The following is an 11,546-nucleotide window of genomic DNA, read 5'->3' on the forward strand; positions in this document are numbered from 1 at the left end:
CTATATTTATAAAGCCAGGTTCATATTTTTTGTCTGCTTGTCTCACTGAGAGTTAAATGGATTAATGAACATCTACTTTTATAATCATTACAGATTATAAAAAGAAAGAAAGGGAAAAAAAATCCCCTAAATGAAAGCAAGTGGAAAAAGAACACTGCATTTCCTTCCTCCAGCATTTCCATAATCACAGATGACACTGAGTTCTGATACCCCAGAGCTTTTCCTTTATCTTAACTGTTCTCTGATTTCTGAGAACAAGACTTTAGGGTTGGAAGGCATATTCTTCTAAGTGGCATAAACATATTTTTATCATGTTGATATTGGAGAGCTTAGCAGTATACAAAGGAGAGCACAGGCAAACCAGAGAAGGAACAAAACAAGCTGCTGTGGGAGGCAGCAGCACACAGCTGGAATACACAATGTTGAGAAGCAGGAGGGGGCCCTCTGGGTAACAGTGAGCACCAGAAAACGAGTCCCCAAGTGAGAAATCAGAATCTCCATGTTTAGCATCAATAGGAGTAGATCTAATGACCTCTAGGAGGTCATTTAAATTTCCCATTGTTTTACTCTGCATTCTATACTGATGAGTTAGTTTTCTTCTTGGGGTCTGAAAATTTCAGGCACATTTCTCACAATGATATAAAGCTTTCCTGTTATCACCAGCTGATTTTTTTTCCACCCTGGGAAGAGGTATATAGTTTGCAAGACAGCGAAATCCCATTATGATTAGCCAGCTTCAAAAAGTGATGTTGAGTTGGATGTGGTGACACAAGCTTTTAATCCCAGTACTTGGGGAGTCAGAGGCAAGAAAATCTCTGTGAGATTGAGGCCAGCCTGGTGTACAACATGAGTCCAGAACTGCCAAGGCTACATAGAGAAACCTTGTTAAAAAAAAACAAAAGAAAGAAAAGAAAAGGGAAGAAAGGAAGAAAGAAGAAAAGAAAAGAAAAAAATGCTGGTGAGTTATAATCCTCCTGCCTCCTTAAACAGTTATGCCATTTAAATTGTCTTTGAACATGAAAAACAATATGCCTTCATTATACACCTACCATCCTTAGTGCAGATTCAAAGGTACAGAGGAAAAATGCTGCATTGCAGGTCTCTCTGTAGCAAATCTCTATTGGCATTCCACTGCAGAGTAGGCAGGAAGGCAGCCTGTTTACAGCTCAGCTCTGCTCTGCACATCCCTTGGCTCCAGAACACAATAGGAAAAGTGGCCTTAGCATGCATGGGAGCATGGGAGGCTGAGGAGAAGACGCTAGAGACACCAGGACTAAGGAATCACACCCATGGTCTTTTGTAATTCATTTAAAAAAATTTAAGCAACCAGTGTATTATCAGTTTATAAGACAATTGAATTTCTCCAAATTGGCAGTTATTTTTATTTTGCTTGGACCATAAGTGTTTCACATTTCTAATGTTTTCAAATTTTGGGAAAGTTCTATATACAATGAGATATCTTGTGGATGAGACTGCAGTTCAAACACAAAAAAAAATTTATGTAGTTTATAAAACTTTATGCAAATAGCCAAATGGTAATTTTATACAACTAATATACATATGGCATATGTACCATATTATACATTATACTGTGCTATATATTTTATACACACTTATTGTATTTCTGAGTTTTGGCTCCAGCCCTTCACATGAACTCAACTGTAGAGCAGTTTGGAGTTGAGACATTAATTAGAGATATTCAAGCTGTAAGCGGTTTCCGTGAATGGAGGCTAATCTGCAGGAAAGAACTAGATTGTTGAGGTTTGTTTTCTTCACTGTTTCCTCTGTTCAGCAAACAGCTTCCCTCACTATTATGACGTTGTTCCCTTAAAATAATTATGATGTTTTCATCCTAAAAAGTCCATCTACAATTCTGATACAACATTCCAGACAAGTTTCCTTTTTAATGGTGTAAAGAAAATCACCAAAAAATGTACTGCAGAGGACTCACAGTAAGAGGCCTCCAAAAATGAGTTTAAACAGAGAAGCCTTGTCTGCTGCTCCAAAAGTGAGTGAGTGAGTGTGTGTGTGTGTGTGTGTGTGTGTGTGTGTGTGTGTGTGTGTGTGTGTGTGAGCTGTGCTGAAGCTGAGAGCAGCTTGAAAGAGGCTCTTGGTGAGCGGTGAGCTTTTGTTCTTGCCTGTTTAACAGCTTCAGGTTTAGCGACGCCTCTGTGAGTTCACCTTTGTATTTGAGTCTGAAACTTGAATCCATTAAAGGGCTCTCTAGAGCCTGCTGTGAATTTCAGCGCCCTGAGTACGATGCTTCAGACCTACTTTGCTGGTTTGAAATTGCATGGCCTTAAGGCGGAAATGTCTTTATTTGGAGGAAGATGGGAATCTGGGAATTGGCTCAAAAGCTGCAACCAACCACTTCCCCCCTTGTGTCTCTAATGTATTTTATTCAGCTTCAGGTCCATCCCAGTGCAACATTTAAGAACTATTCAAGGGAACCCAGGTCGCAGCAATTAGATTTAAAACCATCCCATTGCTTTCTCCATCATTTCTCATGTGTATGCAGTTGCAATCCATATATGCAAGGTTAGGACATTCAGGCAATAAAACAAAAATTCCAGCTCTTGCTGAGAAGTTTTGGTTATGTTGGTGGAAAAAGATGCAAGGCGGGGGGCCATGAATAGATATCAATGATGCAGATATGGATGATATAGATACAGATATAAGGACATGGATAGAGGTAGAGATAGAGGTAGAGATAGAGGTAGAGTTTGAAATAGAGGTAATCTGAAAGCCAGGTCATGCAGAAGACTATTGTAATCTCTGCAGAAGGGCCAGAGGAAGAAGACAGCATGTACTCAACGGAGAGTGACTTCTGTGGTTGCCCAACACCTCAGAAACCATTATCCCCACCAAAACTAATTTATAGGATCTATATCTATATCTATATTTCTCTCTTTCTATATATGTCTGTATTATGTTTGCCCCATTAATTAGCATAGAACACTGGAGGTTTCATTGATCTCTGAATAAATTTAGATGGGCTGCTATAGCATTGAAAATTTGTCTGAAAGTGAAATAGTCAATTAATAGTCAATTCCAATACATTGGAAACACCAGACAGGAAGAGGTGGCCTGGCAAGTGAGTGATGTCATTGTCTTGGGCTGAAGCTGAAACTGCATATTTGAGGTCACGAGGGTAGGTGGCTGAGGACACCAAAGGTCTCAGATGCACTCATGCACATTGCCCCAGAGTCTGAGTTTGGCCTCCAGTCCTAGTTATGGTCTGATTTTGATTAAATTACCCCTCAGGCTGATACTCTTCATTTGTGGGATATCAGCAATGAGACCAATATCTCCACGTTTCTTTACTGAGATAATAAATGATTAATGAAGCAACAAGTTTACAGTTCTTGTCACAATGATTGGTACAAAGAATGTACTCAGTAGATCTTGGATAGTCATTGGATCATTGCTGTTCTTCTGTGTTATGAGCGGCAAAGATTGTCTAGTTTTCTTTCATTTCTTTTTCTTTTTTTTTGTTAGCGTTGTTGAGCATAGTTCTGTTATATGTCCTGTACTTCCCTGTAATACTCAAGACCATCGAACTAGGTTGTGGGAGGTGACTCCTGGAAAGAAGCAAGGACAGTAAAATGAAAGCATCGCATGTGATCTCTAGGCTCTCTCTGCCCCCCTCTCCATAAGTTGCCTTTCTTACTGGCTGCCGTGATAAACAGAGGATATAAAGGCATGCAGAGAGCCATAGTGTGGGAGGACGTTGGGTCCGTTGGTGACAATATGCACATCAAAACCTTTTGTGCAATCTTCCCAAGTGTGACCTTAGCCAGGAATAAGTATGATGTAGTGAAACCACTGTGATTTCTGAGTTAATGCATTTAGCATGTAAGAGTTTTTACCTGTAACACAGCATGTGGCAATAGACTAAAGGTCCACGTGTCCAAACGTTCAACTGTGAATGAAGTTGTCTCTGAAGAAACACGTACATCAGTACATGGTAAATGGGAGGAAGAAGAGCTGATGTCAGGACTCACCGAGGTCTGAGGCAGAGAGTTAGGTAGCCACACTGGAAGCTTTCAGAGCGTTAAGGCTTGGAACAAATTGTACTGGGTAGTTGTTATGCAGCCAACACGCTAACGTGCCAGTCTGTCTTCTGCTTCAGAGACACTGACTCCCTTGTGTATTAGCTCTGTATATAGTTCTTCATAGAAACTAGATCCTACAAAACACCTTCCGTTTTGCCCCTTGTCAAAGATGGAGATATTTACCTTGTTTGGTCTAAGACAATATAAATAGTTTATCTGAAGGAAAAAGCCAAGGAGAAAATAAATAAGGAGTTGAGATAACATATGGGAAGTTGGAACTGGGAATTTATGGTTAGAAACTTCCTATCCAGGGTTAGTAGGATAAATTTTTCCTGTCCTATTGGTTTTCAGCGCTTGAGGCACATGGCAAAAAGACTCCCAAACATTAGTACTAGGTAACAGGGAATAGAGCAGGTGAAAGTCAAGGGTGTTCAATGATTAAAATGAGAGAAGGGAAGTCCCGAACCTTAACGGAAACAAACGCTGTGAGGGAGCAGCTCATTTGTGGCCAGTCTTCATAGCAGCTGACCTGCAGATAAACATCTAAGCAAGGCGCTTGGAGGTTCCTCTTCCCAGCACTCTTAGCTCACTTAGGCAACTCAAGAGTTTTAAGATTCCAAAGTGCCTGATTTCTCTATTACTGCCAGCATGAATCAACCTCTTCACTGAGTTTAATAGGCATTTTAAGTACCTTATTTCCAGCCAGCAAAATTGTTTTCAAACCACTTGTTTAGGTCAGAGATTACTTGACCACTAAAAATTTGCTTCATGCTGAAGAACAGAGAAGTAGCATTGTTTCTCTGTAGTCTACTGCTCCGAGTTATGGCAAAGAGTCTGTGTTCGTAGCTCTGATCGGGATGTATAGTTTTTATGTGTGATGTCTAAGAAAAGAGTAGGGCTTTATGTCAGTGATCAGACTGACAAGTGACTTTGAAGCCAAGCGAATACAGTGAACCGTGAGGTCAGAAATTAGACACCGTGCTTCCAACCCAAACCTATAGGAGTGGATTCAGTTTGCTGACAGTTAACTCTAGTTTCTGCCTTAGGCAGCTCTTGTATCTTCTTGTCTAAATTTCTTGTCTTCCTTTCTCTCCAGTCATTTATTCATTTACTTATCCTTTATCTGTCTGCCCATCTAGCTGAGCAGCCACTTTCCTCAGCTTCTACTATGTGCAAGGCGCTGTGTGGGCGCCAGCAATGCTCCATATACTGTCGCAGACCCTTACAACCACCCATCTCTCGCTTGTGTTTCCTCCAGTTCATTCACCTATCAGCACCTCGCTTGTCTAACTTCTACACCGCCCCCTGCAAGACTCTTAGTATCAAACAAGCATTTCCTTCCTAGTTCCCCCCACTGTCTTTTCATTTATAGCAACTATATCCATTGTACAAAGTAGATTTTCAAATTATATCAGGTGTAAACTACTAGGGGTGGAGGTGGAGATGGTGGAGCAGTAGTAGATGCTTAATCTTAAGTTTATGTTTGAGGCATGTTCCATGGGAGCAGAGATTGGAAGTGAGTCCTCTAAGACCTCATAGAAACCGTAGCTGGAAATAGCCTTACAAGTTCTTCCATCCAAGGTCTGGAAACCAGAGTTTGTCTTAACTACATATTTGTCCAATCAAAACCAAGCCCCTGCTTTAAAGTTTTCATGTGGTATGGCATTCAGACGGCAATGCACTCATGGACTTACAAAAGAACGATATGGTTATTCCATATGAAACTTTGCATACTTTTCTATCATGTCTGTTATTCTTCCATCACCTTTAGAAGCAAGAAGAATGTCTCATATTTTCCTAACATATTGATTATATTATTATAGATGTTTTAATTTGAAAATATTCATTAGTCTACCTTCATTAGTCTAAACATGAAGAAGAATTCATTTGCTCTCTTATGGAGCCAGAGACATCCTCTTGCCATGCCCATCCATTGCTGGCAGAGAACTCTGATTGGTCTGTTAGATAAGTCTGTTGTGTCTGTTGGTTGAGCAGTGAATGAAGGTGTTCTTTCTAACAGGTTATGGGGGAAAAAGGGACAAAACATATAGACAAAGAGCATAGCCTAGGCAGCTCTACAGAGAAGTTCTAAAAATATCATATATGTCTTTGGGTACTAAGTTATCTCTCCAGGCTAGCCTCCTTCAATACATATAAACATACCCAAAATTATTGTTTTTTTCTCTTGCTCACTTAAATTTTGTCATGGAGTGTGCTACTTTGAGCTCATTCTGTCAGAGCTGATGAATGTAAAGAGTTAAGATGAACTCAGCTGAATTTGGAGGCCATTTTAAGGTTGTTTGCTATGAATTGGACAACTTCATCTGCCCTAGAAGTGTCCATTACTGGTGGGAGTTATTATTCCAAGGAAATTCTATATAATATAGAGACTTCATGATGAAAGACTCAGTAAAGCCATTATTCAACCACAAGTAGATTCCCAAAGCAAAATGACATCTTATTAATAATCTAACTGGAAAAGTTGCCAAAAAATGAGGTATTACTTAAATCAGATTCTAGAGACAGACAGACTGTCCCTTTTAGTGGTTAAAATTCACAAGCTACAAATAGTACATTCATTTAGCCAGTATTTTTCTTTATCTATTACCAAGCTCGTATGTACTAGTGCTTAAATAGTACTTGAAAATCACTTATGCGTATAGTTGCTTTAAATTTCATTATTTCTTAAGTAACAATAATCTTTACCACTGTGCCATTTTATTTAATTAAATAAGTAATTTTGTTTTGTTTTTTTTTCAAGACAGGGTTTCTCTGTGTAGCCTTGGCTGTCCTGGACTCGCTTTGTAGACCAGGCTGGGAACCAATTAAGAGTGTTTATATAAAAGGCATTGTGCTGAGTGCCATGGCTGTGAAAGTGAATATGAATTGGATTTCAGGAACTTATTATTTAGTGACTTGTCCGTATATGCACATGCTCCAGTAGAAAAAAGAGCCCTAAAATAGACTCATAAAAAAAAAAAAAAAAAAAAAGACCATGTAGGAACTTTTAGTATGTGGGAAGACCCACATAAAGACATAGCCTGTCCAAAATGTCCTCGTTCCTGCCACAAACAGAATCTGCCTAAAAATGGGCAACTTAAATGCAGGCAGAGTCGACGGCCGCACTCTGCCAAGTCAGAGTAAGCAAGTCCTCAATAGCTCCTGCCCTGCAAACAAGTCTGGCAGAAATATTAGGCCAGAAAGCTGAAGATGAGGCTCCAAAGTTATAAAGTGTATTGGGTGACCGGTCAGGCAGTAAACTGTCTTAAGTCAATTTGTACATTTTGGAAGCTGCTAACCCACACTGCTATTAGAGCTGAGATAGGATAGATACTGAATCTCATTCGGAAATTTAGACCCAACAAGACAGGAAAGACACTTACTTCAAACGGGACGAATGCAGATGGCCAAGTCACTATGATTGTAACATGTATAGAACTCATTATTCTCATGATTGTCACATGGTTCTCCCTGCTGTATGTAGTTTGTTTTATACATGTGTAATAAAATGAAAGTATTAAATAAAAAAAGACATATCCTCTCATAAAACAATATAGGGAGCACTGTCACAGGAGACTCAAGAGTTAGGACTTAATTTTGAAGTTAGAAGCCAGCAAAAAGATTCAAGTGAAATAATATTTTTTGAATTTCCATGTTAGAAGGAATAGCTTGAGTATAATATAGTGAGTGGGCACAATAAGGCTGAAGGCGAAGACCAAGAAGCCTGTGTAGCGCTAGTTCAGAGACTGTGCGGGGGCTCACCACAGACACCACTAGGAGACAGGAGGGCTGAGGGGAAGCTGACGGGAGAGCAGGGTTTGCTGTAGGTGACTACACAGTGGGTTTGTGTTGTGTGCTTTTCGTTTTGGCTGGGCTGTTGGACAGAAGGTGTGGCCCTAAGACTTAGACAACAAGTGGCTGGGAGATGAAGCAGGTTGGGGCTGACGGGTAATGAATAATTACCTGGCCATGTTCAACTTAGAGTGCCTGTGTGGCACACAAGTGCAGACTATTTGGTAATTTCTTTTGTTTGTTGATTTTGTGTTTAGAGTCAGGGCCTTGCTGTGTTAGCTTGGAATTCATGAGAAGGTTCAGAAGGGGCACACACACCACAGACACAGACACACAGACACAGACACACACAGACACACACCCACACACACACACTCCCTATTTTCCAGGAAAATGCCTCTTTGAACATTCATTCACTGTCAGCTGGTACAACTGCTGGCAACTCATTGTACTTAGGCTATATAATAGGACCAGTCATTCAAATATGATCTCAATGATTTTGAAACATATCCAGAGCTTGAAGAGGAAGTTTGTGTACCAAAATCTATCATAAAGATATTGCTAAAATTGTTGTTTAAGCATTTATCATTGAGAAACTTAGACATTTTATCAACTATTCTAGGAAATCAGGGGCTTCTGGTAAAGAATGAGTCACAGAAAAGGAATATTTTTTTTGGCCAAAGTCAACTGTCTGTTTAATAGTGAGAAGTGACTTTGTGTCCTCTCTACTGAGCATGCATATCTACCCAGTTGCCAAGTATTAGAAAACTGACCTTGTAGATGATTTGCACCTGCCTCTCATTGTATTAGTTCTTTGTTCTGGCACGACTTGTCTCCCTCCCTATATGCACACCACATTTCTTTCTAGCTTTTAGCCATTGTGTTCAATAAACCACATTAATCTTCCCCAGTTATGGGACAAAGGCCAGACTGACGTTCAGTTTCTTCAGCTGAGCTAAGTATATTGTGAATCTGGCATTTTTGCTATTCATTCATCCATTCATTCATTATTATTTAATATGCATTAATTTAATTGATTGCATTTCAATTGAATTTCAGTAATTAATTGAAAAGTAACCATTTCCTCAATGCACCTTTCATTGCCTTTCATCTGCAGGTTTACCCCACATTTCCCAGAATGCCACTATGCACTTTCTTACTATAGATCCCTGCTAACAGAGTAGCTGCTGTGTTTAAAACCCAAGTTAAATATCTTTTCTTAAAGCTCCACATCTCTACCACTTCCGTTGGAAATACCCCCTTTTAAAAAAATGAAATAATTATTTATTATAAATAAACCAACAGGTTACATTTTGGAGAATTTACGTAACAATGCTGTTTCCTTTATCCAAGGATGGAATTGCTATGTTGTTCAGGAAAGAAAGAAAGACACTAACTGTTTTTGTGTATAACACTTCGTTTCCTTATCGGGAGAGGTGTTTGCATAGTGTTCATTTCTCAGAATGTATGGAGTTCATGGCTGTGTTTGTGCACTCAATAAATAGTGACCCAAGAATCTTTATCTTATTGTGTCAGGTACGATTCCAAGCATTTCATAGACAATCTCATTTAGCAATCATCTTAATTTTGTGAAATCTGTACATTTTGCATAATATAGTTTTAAAAAGCTTAGGCCCAATTAAAATTAGTTACTTTCATCACAATATTGAGCAGACAAAACTTAATTGTGAGTGTTGTTCTATAGTTTATTTTCTTTTCTCCCATCCCCCTTCCCATTTAATCTTTTTACTCTAATTTTTTCTTTGTCTTTTTATAACACATTCCATGGCTGTATTAGCACAATTCTGTGTGTGTGTGTGTGTGTGCCATGGTGTGCATATGGATGTCAGAAGACAACTGTGATGAGTTAGTTTCCAGATACTGAAATCAGGTCTTTAGGCAAAGAAAGTGATTTTATTTGCTCAGCTATCTTACAGGCTCAATATTATTAAGGGTCATATTACACACTTACTTTGGAAAAATGTAAAATTGGAAAAGTAATACAATTTAGTATGTGGTGGAGAGAAAGAAGAGAAAGCAAATTCAAGGGCTTTGTATACGGTGGAGAAAGGTGGAACTGGAAACTTGATGATTGCTAGGAACAGGCAGATATGAGGACGCCCTGGTGAGGTCCTGGTCCATGCTGCAGCTGGGTGTCTAGGCCTGAGTTCCTACCAAAGGCTGAGTGGATGTCAGTGGTCTCAGTTGCCACCAAAGACCATGTGAGTAACTGAGTGCTGTGCAACCATTGAGGGACATGCTGATATGAATGCCCGCACTGCCAGCTCAGGCCTTGGGGACATTCTAGCTGATGCTACTGTCAAGGGCCATATCTGCATCCATGGTCCTACGGAAGCCAGGGTCTGTGTTTATATCTCAGGCTTGTGTTACCACCAAAGGCCACGCGAGTATCTCTGATCTGAACTGCCACTTGAGGCACTGTGCTGAGCTGATGCCACCCCTCACTCTGCTCCACACTCAGGTGAGCTACATGAGCTGTGTACATATTCTTCCCCCAGTGCCATGACTGTTTTGATTCAGAAACTTAATAGTTTCATAAACTTGAAATTTTATGAATTGTTTTGGAAAAGATGAACATAAAATGTGAGCCAGCACAAGAATCTTGTAATTTGGAAGGGTGTACCTCAGAAGGAAGTTTTAAAAAAATGACAATAAAACAACAAAAAAAGTCTAATACAGAGAAAACAAATTCCTTTTAGGCATTTTTAAAAGATCAAAACAATTTTAAGCCACATGATCCTCAAATTATTGTTATATCAGAGTAAACATTGAAATGCTAGGTTGACAGACACTATCTTGCATTTCCTTTTTGAGAATGACCATACTATTTTACTTTAATTATCCTAATTATTTCTTGTCATGTTTAAGATTAAATTTCCTTTTTAAAAAAAAATTTGATCACTTTACATGCGAATTTGAACTCACTCCGTCATTGCCTCCAGGTCCCACCCTCCCTCCCTCATACCCGCTCTTCCCTCTGCTAGTCCTCAGAAAGAGGGAGCTGTCCTCCCCTGACATCTGACCTCAGCCTATCAAGTCTCATCTGCACTCCCTGTATCCTCTTCCTCTGTGGCCTGGAAAGGCCGCCGTGCTGGGGAGAGTGATCAATGTGTGGGGCCCAGAGTCCATGTCAGAAGTAGCCTCTACTCCCCATATTATGGGACCCCCAAGTAGACTGTGCTGCCTATCTACTACATCTGAGCAGAAGGTCTAGGTCCTCACCATGCATGGTCCTTGGGTGGTGCATCAGTCTCTGCAGCAAACCCCCCCCCCACATCCTCTGTCCAGATTTATTGGCTGCATTGGTCTCCTTGTAGAGCTTCTGACCCCTCTAGGTCCTTCTATTCTCCAACTCTTCCATAAACTTTCCTGCACTCCATCCCAGAGTTTGGAGCATCTGCTTGGATCCCCTGCTGGGTGGAGTCTCTCAGAGGACCTCTATGGTAGGCTCCCTTCCTGTTCCTTCTCTTCAACTGCTTCTGGTGTCTATAAAATTGGACTTCTCTTTGAAACCATGGAGGAATACGATTTTGGTTTCTAACCCTCCGAAAATCATCATCACTCTTGCCGTACTTCTGGGTTGGACTTTTGGTGAGAAAGAAGTCTTTAATTATTGAAGCATGGTCTGATGTTTTATATTTGTCAATTGCTTGCCCTCTTGGATTCTTATTGAAGACT

Source organism: Acomys minous (genome assembly GCF_964271855.1).
Source record: "Acomys minous genome assembly, chromosome: 9".
Classification (NCBI taxonomy): domain Eukaryota; kingdom Metazoa; phylum Chordata; class Mammalia; order Rodentia; family Muridae; genus Acomys; species Acomys minous.